The sequence below is a fragment of the Lycium barbarum genome, chromosome 5, assembly GCF_019175385.1.
Source record: "Lycium barbarum isolate Lr01 chromosome 5, ASM1917538v2, whole genome shotgun sequence".
NCBI lineage: Eukaryota > Viridiplantae > Streptophyta > Magnoliopsida > Solanales > Solanaceae > Lycium > Lycium barbarum.
Genome location: NC_083341.1, coordinates 118517086 through 118534949, shown reverse-complemented (window position 1 = coordinate 118534949; position 17864 = coordinate 118517086). Strand labels below are relative to the sequence as shown.

General features: G+C 39.3%; 1 pseudogene; it reads left to right on the top strand.

Annotated features, from left to right (window-relative positions):
* Nucleotides 1-1931: 1931 nt before the first annotated feature.
* Nucleotides 1932-3754, top strand: LOC132639675 (probable E3 ubiquitin-protein ligase ARI8; annotated as a pseudogene).
* The last annotated feature ends 14110 nt before the right edge of the window (nt 3755-17864 follow it).

Sequence of the window (17864 nt, the reverse complement as noted above, 5' to 3'; positions counted from 1 at the left end):
AAAGTTCTGACGTACATTATTTTTGTCAATGAAATCATTATTTTATCTTTCAAAAGGAAGTATGAATAAATTTTCTGGGAAAAGAACGCCATTACCCCCTAAAAACAAAATATATCCGTCCATACCTCTCTTACTTTCATGCTCCTAACACTATTTATCTGAAATGCCTCCAATATTATGATATCAACATGTTATATAAATATACTGAGATGGTATTAATTTCATTTATTCAAGACACTTTTCTAAAAAAATCTCTATGATACCGTCATTTTATATACATTAAATGTGATGGTATCGTGGAGGATTGCTTCAGTCCTTCAATGAGATACTCCTCGGTCCTCGGTGATATCATTGTAGTAGATAAATATACTAAGACGATATCACGGAGGACTGCTTCAGTCATTTTTTTAGCCCTTCGTGATATCATCACAGAGGAAGGGTTTTGAGCGTGGGGGTACTTGGCTAAATATTTTTGGCTGGTTAGGTAATAATCGAAATTAGTTTAGGAGAGGCATAGATGGGTAAATATTTTACATTTTAGGGGTATTTTGTGTTGTTTCCCTAAATTTTCTCTGCTAAAAATCGTAAGTTACAGGCCTCAGGTTACCAACCAGTCAAAGCATAATTCTGGTTTTCGAATACTCTTTACAATTTTCTTTTTCGGATATCCCATTTTTCATTTACAAGAGCCTACTACATATGTTTCAATCCAGAATTAACGAAAATAATAAGTAGTGAAAATAACATTAACTTCCTCAAGAATTACAGGGTACATTATTGTCTTTGCTAAATAATATGTAATGTGTATTACATAAACTTTCTCAAGAATTACAAGCTAATCTTTATTTCAACTTCCTCATAAGGATCATCCAGACTCCTAATAATAGAATTGAAAATAATACAAATCAGTACTTTGATAGCACACTGAAAAAAGCTTGTATTTCTCCCTCGATCAAATTAGAGTACCTGCAATATAACAATAGATATGAAATCTACACGTTCCAATTTCTAAGTATTAATTATCAAAGGATGTGTGAGTACCGGTTGAACACAACTAAAATGGAAGTAAATTTTCATGAAATAATTCTGACATTATATTGTTGAGGTGCCATCTCTAAGTTATTACCTCAAGCCTTTGAGTAAAGAAAACTATGTAACAATTTCTCACACAATCTAATTAGAAGTGCTTTAAGATTAAAAAAAGGCCTTCAAGTTCCATTAGGTTTCTTCTTCTAAAGTCCTTCAAATTCCAAAAGCCGTAGGATATCACTAGGGTTTATTATTATTATGATCTTTTCCTCATAATTTCTAGTTTCACTATCAAATTTTTTGCTAATGGATTCCGATCATGAAATTTACGATATGTATTCAGACGAAGATGAGGTAGTTTTCAGTGATGGCGCCACCATTGATGAATCCATGCACTCTAAACAATCAGAAAAATTACAAAATCTTGAAGGATATTGATGTTCGTCAACTAGTGAAAGATGTTGCGAAAGCTTCAACAATTCTCTCGGTCCCATGAGTTAGCACTTCTTCGCCGTTATAATTGGAACATCACTCGAGCCAATGAAGAGTGGTTTGCTAACGAACACGAAGTTCGTAAGTCTGCAGGTATGTCATTTGAAAATAACTATGTCTCAGTCTCGAAAAATAAAAACCCTTTAAAAAGTAGTAATCATGTGAATTGTGGGATTCGTTTTGAGGAATATTCTTTTGATAAGGTTGCTTTTGCTACCTGTGATAAACATCCTTTTTGTAAGGTATGTTGGGAATGCTACATTAGCGAGTCGATTAATGATGGTCCTAATAAGTGTTCGTTTTACGTTGTCCCGAACCACGTTGTGACGCTATAGTAGGTGAAAGTATGATTGTTACATTGGCGTCCGAGAAAGATAGATTTAAGTATTATGATTGTTTGTTTCGATCTTATGTCGAAGAAAATAGGAAGATCAAAGTGGTGTCCGGCTTCGGGATGTGAATGTGCTGTTGAATTTGAGATAGGGAGTGAGAATTACGATGTGATTTGTGATTGTTCTAATGGTTTCTGTTGAAATTGCTTGGAGGAAATTCATCGCCCAATTGATTGTGACACTATAGCCAAGTGGATTTCTAGGAATCACAAAGAAGCCGCGAATACGAATTCGATTTTGGCTTTCACTAAAAAGTGACCTAAGTGTGACAACGCAATTGAGAAAAATATGGGGTGTATGCATATGACTTTTAGGTGTGGTTACCAATTTTGTTGGCTTTGTTTTAAAAAATGGGGTACTTTGTTATAGTAGATGTAATAGGTATGAAGTAAAACAAGAGATAAAAAAAGCCAAACAATGTGTTCAAAGGTACATGCATTTCTATGAGAGATGGCTATCTAATGAGAAGTCAAAACAAAAGGCCTTAATGGATTTGAAAAAAATCAGAAGGATTGAAGAAATTTAGTGAATTGCACTCTTTAGCTGAGAGTGAACTTGAATTTATTATTGCAGCTTGGCAACAAATTGTGAAATGTAGGAGGGTGTTGAAATGGACTTATGCTTATGGATTTTATTTACCAAAAGAGGAGGTGGCGAAAACACAATTTTTTGGGAATTTGGCACAGTGTGCTAAGTTTTAGACTTAATTGGCATAGATTAGCCAATCTTTAATAAGTTGGCACAAAAAGGCCAATATACATGTTTTGGGTCAAATAGTTTAGCACACAATGACCCATAATTTTTTGAGAAAAAATAGCTCCTACCTTCTCATTTTCTCTCCACATTTGTTTTCTTTATACGATAGTTTCTGTCATTTCTCCAAAACCCTAACCATTTTGAACTAAAACTGCAAAACTGTAATGAAATATTTCTTCAAAAGCTTCGAAATAAACATTAGAAAAGACCCAAAACCTTAGGTTGAACAAGTCTTCTTGGTTTGAATTGAAGAAGCAAACATGGAGTATCAAAAGAAAGTGGTATGTCCTGAGAACGAAGAGTTAGCATTATACATGTGGAACAAGAAGGGAGAAATGGCTCAAAGGCCTAAAGGGATTTCGGATAATATCTTAAAGTCTCTTCACAAAGCCTATACTAATCTCTGCAAATCCAAGATCCCTATTAAGACTCACAGAGTTTAATAGATTCTATGTTTTTTCTTGTGATTTCAATATTTTCTCATTCTCTCTCCATTTCAACTCTCACCACTTTCTTCTCCTAAAATCAATCAATTAGAACTCCCACTACAAGAATCTCTCACAATAAATTCTCATAACAATCGTAAATTTTCAAAAAAATTATTAGGTTTAGTAGAGTTCAAAATAGGAATACACCTTCGGATCAATTTTGGAGCCTTTTGTTGATTTATACTACAAATATATGGGGAAGAAAAGTTCTTCAAAGGACTTTAGCAAGAATCGGGCTTCTGTTTCTGATTTTGAACATTCCAATTTCGAAAACTCTGATATGGATAATTCTGATTCTGAATCTGTTTCATCAAATTTGTGCATTGGATGATGAATGCAGTTTTGAGTTGTATACACCTAACGTATACAAAACATGTTCTTGTTTTTTTTACCGATGTTGTGTTTTGTATACATATATTGTATACACCTACTGGGTTTTTTTCAAGTTGTTATAGTCACCTAATGTATACATGTGTTTGGTTATTGTTTTTTATTGAATCTGTACAAAACATATATTGTATACACCTTTTGGTTATATAAACAAAATGTATACACATGCTGGGTTTTATTGCATAATGCTTTGTATACATCTATTGTATACACGTGCTTGTTTTTTGAATACAGTTGGTTTATTGTTTGATTTTTGTTGGGTTTGCATAGACATATTGTAGGCACCTTCTGATTTGGATACATATGGTTGTGCACATAACAAATTGAACTCGTTTTTCTAAATTATAAAAGAATACATCAAGTATTTTCTTCCGATGACTACATGTATACATAAACTATTCTTGAAAAAGGAAAAAAACTTATTTTTTTATTTTATACATCAAATGTATACATAAACTATTCTCCGTAATCAAATACATGTTACTTCACAATATATGTCAGAATGTATACATGATACTTCATAGTATACATCAATATGTATACACGGTACTTCACAATATACATATCAGGATGTATACATGATACTTCACAATATATACATATCGGAATGTATACATGGTACTTCTCATTATACCAGAAAGTATACATGGTACTCTTCTATTGCATTGAATTCTCAGAATGAATACATGATACTTCATAATATATCATGATAGATTTTCGATTTTGATCGGAGAAATTTAAGAATATGGAAGAAAAGAGAGTGAAAAAATGCATGAGATATACATAGTAATGGAGAGATGGAAGAAATAAGAGAAAGAAACATTGAAGAGATTTCTTTATTGGAATTTTCTATTTGTTGGGTTCTTGAATCCCTAATTTTAGGGATATCACGTAACAAAATAAAGGGAAAAAATTGTATCCCTAATTTTAAGGATACAGTTACTTAAAGAAAGATATGCTCTCCCCTATTTTTGCTCAGGCAAACAGCAAATTCGGCTACATAGTACCAATTATTTTAGGCTTAATTTTTGCTAAAGACTTTTGGGTTAAAAAAATGCCAATCTTGTCTAGAACTTGTATCTATATGTCAATTTCCCGATTTTTTGAGTACTTTTGCGAGAGAGATAGTGGGCTATATTTGGACTTCTGATACCATGACAATATTTTGTGAAAGGCTCGTTGATATCTGGAGCCTGTTGTTCCCCCATTTATAGAGAAGTAAACAAATACATCAGTTGCCTAGGTTGAGTACAATACAATAGCTATCTCTAAGATAATTATAAATTAATCATTATAAGAGTCCTAATACTTACAAGGCGAAGCTGAAGCAGGTCTAGAGCGACTTCATCATTGTGCGGAGAAAGAATTGTTAGACCATCTCTGGCCAACCAATGAATGGGATTATACAGAGTAAGGATCTTACAAGAATTTCGCAAATTTTCGTTCGAAAGTCATTGGCCTGACTAAAGTTACTGGAAATTACTTCGACAAGTTGGTTATGGCACTAGAAAATGGACTCAAAAGATGTGAATACTTCAAAAGGATCCACTAGAAAAAGGGAAGCACCAATGAGTAGCAACACTCATATTGTTGAAGAAGGTATTATGTGGAGGTGTGATAGGTGCACTTTCTTGAATGAAGATTTTGACACAATTTGTCAAATGTGCTTCGGTCAATGAAGCAAATTTAGTTCACTGAATTTAGAAGAGGTATTTTTGTTTTGCTGAACAAGTTGGGTGAAAGATTATAGATCATGTCGTATGATAAACTTATAAAGTTTAGTTGTTTCTCAATTTCTTGTGTGCAGAATTTGTTGCATTTGTTTTCAGTTATGATTTTTTTTAAAAAGTACTTATATGAATTTAGCTTGAAATACAGAAAGGTCTAACAAATTTCAAAGAATGACCTTTCTAACAAATTTCAAAGAATGACCTTAAGATAAAGTATAAAGAAAATTAAGAGAAAAAAGGCAAGGGAAAGAAAGAAGAGATAACAGGAAATGTCGTTCCTTTTTAAGGAAGACAGAGTTAAATCTAAATCTAAGCAAAATATTTGTAGCTGCATGTGGTTGTATTATTGTAGTGAAAATCAAATAACATATAATTAACAGAACTAATATTTTATGTAAAAAAGGATGGATAGATTATTTTGAAAAGGGAAATAGAGAGGAAGAAAGGAGAACTTGCCTCGCTCAAGCAACTCAACCGGCCAGCAACTATGCTTTTAGCATCCTGATACCAAATATGCACCTCTTAATAGAACTTTAATATAAATAAATGACACTGTCAATAGAATTTTAAGACAAATAAATGCCACTTTCAATTGGTGAAACGTGATGGGAATATGTAAAATCAAAAGAAATTTTTGTACAAAATAAGAGGAAAAAAAGAACCAACTGTCACGGGCCACCTCCTTCATAGTGTCAGCGGTACACTAATGGCCCGTGCGGCGCCCGTAGTCCAGGCGGACTACGAGCCAGCCTAATGATAGTCCCAGGACTCATGACACGACCTTGTCCCCATGGCTTTGGAGGCTTAGCTTTAGCGGTGCCGCTGGGTCGATGTCAAGGCCTTGGCCTTGCCTTGCTAGTATGCTCCTGTGGCATGTTTCATATGTTGGGTCTTTGCCTACACACACACCTGGGGTTCTCTACGGACATGACAGTCCCTCGCCTGGCGCTGAGCGTCGCTGGTGCGCGCACAGTCCAATCCTCAAGCTTGACACTTATTGGTGCGTGGGCACCTGGCCGGTGTGACGCTCGAGTAGGGCAACTCCTGAATCCTTGGCCTGTGTCATGTGTGTCCTTTGTAGTATGCCTATGATGAGGCTTTGCTAAATGTAGCCCTCGCGACATACTTCCATCTTGCATGGTGCAACGTTGCAAAAATTGAGGAAAATAAGATAAATGGAATCCTAGCTTTAGAGAGGTGTCAACTCACCCATTTTATGAAGACAATTATATAATATAGAAGATACATATATAAATACAGATTTTCATTCTTTATGGAGGGAACGAAAGATTGAAATAGTAAATATTGAGGCTTTTAAATATATTTATAATAAAGAATAGGAATAAGTGGAGTAGTAAATTTTGAGACATTTAATTTTTCACATTAAAGAATAAGAATGGATGGAGGAGTGGTAATTGCCATATTTATCTTGTATAATACGGCCTCATTTGTTTGCACTTAATGGAGGTCTGAATCTGAATGGTTCAGACTTAGGCCATTAAGTGCATTTATTTACATTAAGATCTAACTGTTTATTTAGTCTGAATAGGTCTTAATCATTAAGATCTTGAACAAAACCTATTATCCTTAAGAGCTATATTTATATGGATAATTTTTACCACGGGCTCCACCCCCACTCCACCCTCCCAGCCCCACCGCTCCCTCCAACCTCACCCTTCCCACCACCCCACCACCCTCACCATTCCAACCCCCACCCCTACCACTCGCCCACCCTCCACCCCTCCAACCCCCACCCACCCACACACCCCACCACCACCTACTCACTCTCCACCCTTCCAACCCCACACTATCACCCCACCACTACTCACCACCTCCACCATTACAACCACCCAACCCCCCACCACCACTGTCAATCACTACCACCCTCACCCTCATAACCCCCACTACAAAACATCTCCACCATTACTACTATCAACCACCTCCCCCATCACAACTATCACCATCACCACCACTACAAAGCATTTCCGTCATCATCATCAACAACAACAACAACAACAACAACAACAAGCCTAGTATAATCCCACCATGTGGGGTCTGGGGAGGGTAGAGTGTACGCAGACCTAACCCCCACCTTGAAAGGTAGGGTGGCTGTTTCCGAAAGACCCTCGGCTCAAGAGAGGAAAACAAGACAAAAGGTCAGATAGGACCAAGCATATCGAAAACAATATGAGAACAAGGAATAACAAAAGCGAGAAAGTCATGGTAGAACAGTCCGGAAAGAAAGGAGCATTAACTACTATAGATAAATAAGATAACTAAAGTACAACGGCCCAACAAATATAAGCAGCAATCAAATGGCAATAAACAAATGAGCAAAACTACAACTACTATGGTGAAAGGAGAAGCCACCTAGCCCTCTATCCTAATCTGAGTCCTCCACAACCTCCTATCTATAGTCATGTCCTCGGTGAGCTGAAACTGTGCCATATCCTGTCTAATCACCTCTCCCCAATACTTCTTCGGCCTCCCTTTACCTCTCCTGAAACCGTCCAGAGCCAACCTCTCACACCTCCGCACTGGAGCATCTGTGTCTCTCCTCTTCATATGCCCAAACTATCTCAGTCTCGCTTCCCGCATCTTGTCCTCCACCGATGCCACTCCCACCTTGTCTCGGATATCTTCATTCCTAATGCTATCCCTCTTAGTGTGCCCACACATCCACCGCAACATTCGCATTTCCGCGACTTTCATCTTCTGAATGTGAAATTTCTTGACTGGCCAACACTCCGCCCGTACACTATGGAGGCGAGCCTCCATTTCATCCACCCTGCACCAATACGATATGAAACATCGTCGTCGATATCCCCATCTCCCTGTATAATGAACCCAAGATACTTGAAACTTCCTTTCTTTTGAATGGCCTGGGTACCAAGCCTCACTTCCTCGTCAGCCTCACGCGGTAGGCCACTGAACCTGCACTCCAAGTATTCTGTCTTGGTCCTACTCAATTTAAATCCTTTAGACTCCAACGTCTGTCTCCAGTCCTCCAGCTTATCGTTAACTCCGTTGCGAGTCTCGTCAATCAGGACTATGTCATCCGCGAACAACATACACCAAGGCACCTCACCTTGTATTTGTCGCGTCAATTCATCCATCACCAAGGCGAATAGAAACGGGCTAAGAGCTGATCCCTGATGCAACCCCATCAGAACAGAGAAGTGCTTCGAGTCTCCTCCTACCGTCCTTACCCTGGTCTTAGCTCCATCATACATGTCCTTTATCGCTCTAATGTACAATACAGGTACACCTTTAGCCTCCAAGCATCTCCATAGGACCTCTCTTGGCACTTTGTCATAGGCCTTTTCTAGGTCAATGAATACCATGTGCAAGTCCCTCTTCCGCTCCCTATACCGCTCCACCAATCTCCTTACAATATGGATGACTTCTGTAGTCGAGCACCCCGGCATGAATCCAAACTGATTCTCTGAAATAGACACCTCTCCTCACTCTCATTTCCACCACTCTTTCCCACACTTTCATAGTGTGACTTAGCAGCTTGATACCTCTATAGTTGTTGCAGCTTTGAATGTCTCCCTTGTTCTTGTACACGGGAATCATTGTACTCCACCTCCATTCTTCCGGCATCTTCGCTGTCTTGAAAATGACACTAAACAACCCAGTCAGCCACTCCAAGCCTGCCCTGCCTGCATTCTTCCAAACTTCCCCAGGAATCTCGTTAGGTCCGGTCGTTCTTCCCCTGTGCATCCTACAAATAGCTTCCTTACCCTTCTCAACCTTTATACTCCTACAATATCCAAAGTCGCGACGCCTATCAGAGTGATCCAAGTCTCCCAACACAATGTCTCTGTCCCCTCCTTCGTTCAAGAGTTCATGAAAGTATGACTGCCATCTCTATCTAATGCGGGTTTCCTGTACCAACACTTGGCCATCCTTGACCTTGATGCACTTCACTTGATCCAAGTCGCGTGCCTTCCTCTCTCTCGCCTTGGCAAGATTAAATAGCTTCTTATCCCCACCTCTGTCCTCTAGTTCTGCATAAAGGCGTTCAAAGGCTGCCGTTTTAGCCGCCGAAATTGCCAACTTCGCCTCCTTTCTCGCCATCTTATACTTTTCCCTGTTCGTCCGCTTCTCTTCATCATTCTTGCTATCTACCAACCTCACATATTCCTGCTTCTTTGCTTCTACCTTCCTTTGGACTTCTCCATTCCACCACCAATCCCCTCGGTGTCCACCACGGCAGCCTCGTGAGACCCCCAATACCTCTCTAGCTGCTTCCCTAATGCAACTGGTCGTCTTGTCCCACATACTGCTCGCATCCCCCCTACTACCCCACGCTCCCATAGCCACCAATTTCTCCCTCATCTCTAGGGCACTAGACAGAGTCAAACTCCCCCACCTAATGCTCGGTCGGTCATCCACGACCCTCTTCTTCTTCTTCTTCTTCTTCTTCTTCTTCTTCTTTTTCTTCTTCTTTCTTATCTCCAAATCCATCACCAATAGTTTATGTTGGGTTGTAAGATTCTCACTCGGTATGACCTTGCAGTCCTTACAGAGGCCTTTATCATCTTTTCTAAGAAGCAAAATGTTTCATTTTTTATCAATTAATAATTTTAATTATTAGATACATATATATTTATTTTTTAATACTTAGTTACTTTTTTTTTAATTTAAATGATAGATTTATTATGTTTAAATAAATACATTATACACATTCAGATGTTGAAAAACAAACAATTTTAATCATTCAGTGTTCATGTAGACACTGAAATTTAGTCGGACTTAAATCCACAAATTAATTTGGACCGTATTCTAAATTTGAGATGTGTTGGTCCAAACAAATATTATGAGCTAACACAATCAGATTTATTGCTTAAGTCCAACATGTATGGATTTAATTGAAAGACTAATTCAATTGGACTAGTCTATCTTGTCGGCCTTCACATGATGAGCCCACTCTATTAGCCCAAGGTCCACGCCACTTGTCAAATGATGTGGCGCGCCAAGTCAAGTCAAGGACCAATAAAATCATGCCACGTGCATAAGTGACGCAGCATGTCAAGTCAATAGAAGAACCAATCAAATGTCGCCAAGTGTTCAAATGACATGGTTCAACCAATCATATACAAACCCTAGCTCTCCCCTGCAACTATAAATAAGGGTCTTCACAAAGCCAAAAAGAAGAAGAAAAATACATAGAGAAGCTCTCAGGCGCAAGTCTTCCGCATACTAAGAAGTCTTCGCTCCAAGTAGTGAGCCGCAAGTTTCCATACCCATACGTTTGTGATTAAAGCTCGGCTCTGCATTCGTAGTGAAATCTCAACAACAAGTAATCCGTCCATTCAAGAACAAGCAAAGCCCTTGATTGACGACTGTATCGTGAGGAGAAGAATCAGAGGATTACATCTTTTTATTTAAGGTTTTATAAAAATTGTAACCCCCGCACAAATTCTTGAAATCAAATATTATTCTTTGTCGCTATTTTTCTTGTCTTGATTATTATTTTCAGGAACGAAAGCTTAGTCGTTACAAATTTGGCACGCCCAGTGGGACAATCTTTACCTCTCATCTCTTCTCTCCAACAGTCGAAGTTCAAAAATACTAAGATTACTTCTAAGAAGGTCAACTCGAAAACCGCATCCACAAAAATTATCGGATCCAAATTCTCCGTTGCTGTGGAAAACATCCTAGACGTTACTAAGGGGAGCATCAGACCCGTCAACCAAGCCAAATTGCTAGGAGAACGAGCTCCTCAAGCACAGTCTGAATCTGCTGTCGTCTTTGGTTCTTCTTCAAAAGGCGTGAGATCTCCCGCAAACACCACACAAAAAGGGGAGGATGTCGCCAAAATGGCAGAGAGGGTTCTTTCCCAACTTAGTTTATCTAAGTCCAAGAAATCCTTCATGCAAGCCGATGATGATGTCTTAAGCACTGGATCTACTCTGCATAACATGTTCGCATCATATGTTAGCGAAAATCCATGTTCTTCTCCATCACCTACGATGGTGGCATATGCAATGATGACTGATGCTTCAACCATAGAAGAACAACTTGAAAATTTGACGAAAGCAGTTAAAGGCCTATCAAGGTATGTTAAAGATCAAGATGCTAAAATCACCAAGTTAACAAATAAATTGGAGAGCATGGTCGAAGGAGAGTCTACCCAAGCACCTGTGAAGCTTCATGAAACACAAGAGGAAGAAGAGTCCTCCGCAAAACAAGCAACAACGATCAAGAAGGTCCAAGTCCCCACCGAAGGTCTAATTCCCGCTGGCCAGTTGAAGGACTTCATCATGGAGGCTATCAAGGATAAATTTGAGCCCGCACCCAAATCTTCTCTTACATATGCAAAGCCTTATACGCGAAGGATTGATAAGTTGAAGATGCCTGCTAGCTATCAACCTCCTAAGTTGCAGCAATTTGACGCCAAGGGGAATCCGAAACAACACATAGCACACTTTGTTGAAACTTGCAATAATGCTGGAACATATGGTGATTACCTTGTCAAGCAATTTGTTCGATCCCTCAAAGGGAATGCCTTTGATTGGTACATAGACCTCGAACCTAGTTCCATTGATAGGTGGGAGCAACTAGAGCAAGAATTTCTTAACCGTTTCTACAGCACAAGGCGCGTTGTGAGCATGATAGAGCTTACAAATTCCCGCCAGACAAAGGGTGAGAAAGTTGTTTACTTCATCAATTGCTGGAGGAGCTTGAGCCTTAACTGCAAAGATCGCCTTAGTGAAACTTCTGGGATCGAAATGTGCATCCAAGGTATGCATTGGGGTCTTCGTTACATCTGGCAAGGAATAAAGCCCAAAACATTTGAAGAGTTTGCAACTCGTGCGCATGATATGGAATTAAGCATTGATACAAGCGGAGGTCAATTGTTGCCTGTCCGTGAGCCTCACGAAGATGAAGATATAGAAGACTTCCATAGTGGGGAAAAGTTTGAATCCAAAGATGAAATAGAAGAGTCCATGTATGTTACAGCGCTCCTCAACGCAAGAGCCTAAACTGCAAGTTGAAATGCTCCTCGACGCAAGAGCCTAAACTGCAAGTTGAAACGCTCCTCGACACAAGAGCCTAAACTGCAAGTTGAAACGCTCCTCAACGCAAGAGCCTAAATTGCAAGTTGAAACGCTCCTCGACGCAAGAGCCTAAACTGCAAGTTGAAATGCTCCTCACAAGAGCCTAAACTGCAAGTTGAAATGCTCCTCGACACAAGAGCCTAAACTGCAAGTTGAAACGCTCCTCAACGTAGAGCCTAAACTGCAAGTTGAAATGCTCCTCGATGCATGAGCATAAACTGCAAGTTGAAATACTCCTTGACATAAGAGTCTAAATTGTATGTAAAAGCCTTCAAATTCAGGCTAAATCCTCAAGTTGTAAAGCTCATCAAATTCGAGCTAAATCTACAGTCATGAAGCTCTTTAAATTCAAGCTAAACCTTCATATCAAGAAGTTCCTCAAATTCGAGCTAAATCTACAAGTTGTGACGCTCCTCAAATTCAAGCCAAGTCTTCAAGTTTCAAAGCTCTTCAAATTCTAGCTAAATGTTCAAGTCACTGTGTTGTTCAAATATGAGCCAAATCTTCAAGTTTTTGAGCTCCTCAAATTCAAGCCAAGTCTTCAAGTTTCAAAGCTCTTCAAATTCTTGCTAAATATTCAAGTTGCTAACCTCTTCAAATTTCAGCCGAATCTTCAAGTTGCAAAGCTCTTTAAATACGATCCGAGTCTTCAAGTGGCGAAGATCTTCGAATACAGGCCAAATCTTCAAGTTGCAAAGCTATTCAAATTTGAGCTAAATTCTCAAGTTACAAAGCTCTTCAAAATCGAGCATAGTCTTGAAGCTGCAAAAGCTCCATGAAAACGAGCTAAATCTTCAAAGTTGAATACTCCTGGCCCGCATGAGTTTAAACTGTGTACGGCCCCACAAAAAAAAGAGTCTGCTAGGTTGAAAACCTCGAAAGAGGCGGCCTAGGAAAAATTTAGGACAAACAAAAAAAGTCCTCTAGGTTGAAAACCTCGAAAGGGGCGGCCTAGGAAAAAGTTAGGACAAAAAAAAAAAACTTCTTTTTTCGGAACTACGAAATGACTTGATCCTCTTCACCGAGGTACGTAGGCGCTTAGAGTTTCATTCTAAGTTCAGTCGCATAAAAAATCCTTTTTTCTTTTCTTTTCTGAACTACGATATGACTTGATCCTCTTTACCGAGGTACGTAGGCGCTTAGAGTATTATTCTAAGTTCAGCCGCATGAATAAAAAAAAAACATATATACACACATATATAGCACGGCGATATGTGATTGACACTTGACCTCTTTCATCGAGGAGACAAACATAACTGGAAAGAAGAAGACAATTCACAGCAAGTGAGAATATTTTATAGGTTCATGCTCGAAAGAATTTGATACATCAATGATTTGAAAGAAAGGATGAAAATATCTATACAACATCCCATACAAAGTATCTAAGCTATTCATGATGGCAGTTGAAGCCGAAGATGATTGCAGTTTGTTTTAAACGCTTCTATCAAGTCGGCATTATTTCTTCAAAGAATGATGCCACTAAAAAATCTGATGGATGCTTCAAGTAGTCACTCGCCAAAGATAGAATGTCGCTCCTATGACGAGTTGAGATTTCGTTTACCACAAATGCGCAAAGCTGAAGAGTCGAACAAGATAGATTCTAAGCTGAACTTGGAGAATTATCTGTACAGATGTAGAAAGCATTTGGCCGTCATTCTTATAAATATTGTAGATAAATGAGTCCTCTTTCCATATAAATTTTAATCTTTTCATTTCGGCACTCGTACCCCGAATTATGAATTTTCTCCCACCGAAGCGCAAAGCTGAAAAATAGAACAAGGCAGCATCGGAGTTGAAATTTGGAGAATTATCTGTACAAATATAAAAGGAATTTGGCCGTGATTTTTATATATATTGTATATCAATGAGCCCTCTTTCCATAGAAATTGGAATCGTGTGATTCCAACGCTCGTACTCCGAGTTATGAATTTTCTCCCACCAAAGCGCAAAGCTGAAAAATAGAACAAGGCAGCATCGGAGTTGAAATTTGGAGAATTATCTGTACAAATATAAAAGGAATTTGGCCGTGATTTTTATATATATATTGTATATCAATGAGTCCTCTTTCCATAGAAATTGGAATCGTGTGATTCCAACGCTCGTACTCCGAGTTATGAATTTTCTCCCACCGAAGCGTGAAGCTGAAAAGTCGAACAAGGCAGAATCTAAGCTAACTTTGGAGAATTATCTGTACAAATTTAGAAGGAATTTGACGGTGATTTTTATATATGTTATAGATCAATGAGTCCTATTTCCATAGAAATTAGAATCTTGTGATTCCAACGCTCGTACTCCGAGTTATGAATTTTCTACTATCAAAGCACAAATCTGAAGGGTTGAGCAAGGCAGAATTCGAGCTAAATTTCGAGAGAGAAAAAAAGATTCTTCAGTTATCTTAAAAAAAAAGGGAGTCCCGAGTCGCGAGGTGAAACTGAAAGTTGAAATTTTACCCAACTCCATATCTGGAATGTATGAAATACGGAGAGAAAATTGGTCCAAATCACAAGACGAAATGATTCATGTTGAAATAAAGGCGACTACTTTTATTGCTTCAAGAAGGAAATGTCACTACATCATAATAAGCAATTAAAAAGTAAAAATCCTAAGCAAGAATCTAAGTCACGGAAAAGGCTTGAAGCATAGGATTTGTTGACGACTCTTCTCAACCCGCTCTTCAAGTTTGGATAGTCTCTCTGCTTCTTCATCAGACAACACATGATTAGCTTCAATAGTATGAATCTCGCCCTCTGTAATGGTGATTTTCTCTTGATTTTTGGACAACTCGTCTTGGTGTTTGTCAAGGAATGCGATAATATTCTCCTTCTTAGAGTTCAAGGCTGCTAAGTCTTTCTCCACATTCGCAAGATTTGCTTGAAGCTCCTTCATGGACTCATCTAGCTTTCCATGTTCTTGTTTAGCATCATCGAGGCGTCGTTGTGCATCTGAAAGTGATTCTTGGTGTAATTCTTTAGTCATCTTCGACGATTTCAAAGAGTCATACTCTGCATACGCCTTGAAGAAGTTCTCGACAAGACCCTCTAAAGCAGAAACATCGATAATATTGATTTTCCTAAGTTCCTCAAGAGTCGAAGCAATACTTGCCTCCAACACCATAAAGCTGTCTAAGGAACCTAAAGAAAATTGTGTAATCCATCCGCACAATGCACCCCATATCTCAGAGACGAAGGTTGATTTGAAGCGGAAAATAGTCCCTTGTGGATCAAAGCTCGACGCGCTAGGTTGCAATGGCTGTGAGGAAGGTTTGAAGGTCTTCGGATGTGTAATCTGATCAACGACAACTTCAGCCGCGTTCATCGCGTCTAGTTTCTGGAAACCCAACTACAAAAAAAAAAAAAGATTTTTTTTAAAAAAAGAGAAAGAAAGTGTAAATGCAGAAAATATGGAGAGAAGAAATATTACTTGTTTTGCTACTTCTTCCAAGCCCATCATTGAGTTTGGATCCCCATCCAGATGGATATCAGATCCAATGCTAATAGCGTCCAAATCAGTGAATTCGTTATGGTGATCGTCGGACTCCTTCGATTTCCTTTCTAAACGATTCCAATGTGGATCTCCACTCGTATTACTCTCCGTCTAACTAGAGGCTGCGATGGTGTTTCCAACATCGATAGGAAGAGAGGAAGGCCAAGACTTTTTGTTGCAAGGTGATGCGAGACTTGATGTTTCTTTGGTGCCCTTGTCCAATGAACTTGAAGGCTCCCTTCTTTTGGAAGTATTGTTGGTCACCTTAGGAGCCGTAACACTTGTCTTGGAGACTAGTCGGACGCATTTAACTCCTTTGTCCATAGGTATTTCAACATCCTTCAAGGTTTTGGACTTAGAAGAAGTTTCATGAGCTTGCAGAGTATTAATAAGTTGCACCTCGTACTTGGAAGAAGGATGCGACTTTTCTTTCATTCGAGTCGGACCTCTTTTGGACAACATAGGTGCATGATCTTGCTTTGATTTTTGTGAAATAATTCGAGGACTCATTTCTGATGGATTTGTCCGATTGGCTATCCACCATTCCATGTACTCACGAGTCATTAAAGGCGAACTACCTTCTGATGGGCGCACCGGAATTATGACTTTTGGAGAGGTTCCAAGGCGAATTGAAGAATTCCAAAGTTGTGCTAGTGTTAGCAATGTGCCATTGTATGGTCGCTCCATGAGGTCTCTAGGGATGTCTTGACAAAAACCAAATTGTCTGCTAAACCTATAAGGACTATAGGACTCTACGATGAGATCCGCATCATGCCTAAGTGTAACATAACTCGAACGAAGGCTTATGATAGTATCGTTCCATGAATCTGAGAGATCGCCAGTATCGGTGAAGTATAATTCCCTACCTTGTAGCAACGCCAAATGATAGAGGTGGCGGGCATCATCTTGTTGAAATAACTTTCGGGCGTCAGACAAATTGAAGTATTTGGCCATCTTCTCGCCAGAAATCTTGCATAAAGGTATACTCCGATGTGAGTGATTGGCACGATGATGGGTCTTAAAATATTCTCCTAGCCAGCCTTATACATGGGGAAATTATATTCCCCTGCTTCAAGTTCGGAGAAGTAGAGATCTCTCTCAAGCCACGATATATGCTCGCAAGGACTGGGACTGCCAAAGAGAATTTCTCTCCATGAGCCATCAAGCTCGCCACTTTAAGAACGCTAGCACGCACATAGTCAATTTTCTTATGGGGGAGAACAAACTTGCAGAGCCAACATGTTAGGAAAGCTGAAAAATTTGTCTCATCTCTAAGTGAATCTTCCACTCCTAGCTCGACGAAGGGGGAATGCTCCTCATCGGTTCGTGGTAAGTAATTCATGTCAATATTCCCGGAAGGATTGTGATTCAATCTTGGCTTCGTTGCACGACCCTTTGACGCCTTTTGCGGAGGCTCCGCATACCTGCTTGGTCCCCTAAACCAAAATTTCACCCAATCATGGGCCACCTCATGACGGCCGCCTTCGGCAAGTTTGTAAAAGGCTGAAAACAAGTATAGATAGCTCTTGGGGAGCTATGGTTTCCCCTGATTATCCATTTGCGTCAATTCTTTCGCCGAAAGAACAACTTCATCATAAAAAAGATCCGTGAATGGGAAGTCCTGCAATTGTTCGTAAGTCCCAAAGTGAGATAGACATCTCCCCGACGAAAGTGGAAAGCGTATTGGTAGACGGACGCCAAAGCTCACAAAAAGCATGCAGTACGTTGTCATCATAATCATATGTAAACAAAGAAGCGTAGATGACATCGTAAACTTTGACACGCTCCAAGACTTCCTTATAGCGAGGAAGCACATCTTCCACCCACTCCCAGTAGCCGGGTGTGTAGCAAACTTTGCCGAAACTAGAAGGCGGGACACTCCAGTTGTTGAAACATCCATTAGGATGAGAAGATTCGGTGGGCGCGACTTCTCGATGAATTGCGGACTTCAACAGAGGGACGTCCATAACAATGGCCTTGCCTGAGAAGTTGCTCATGACGTCTTTGGTCTCCTTTTTAGACCATTCAGCAAGA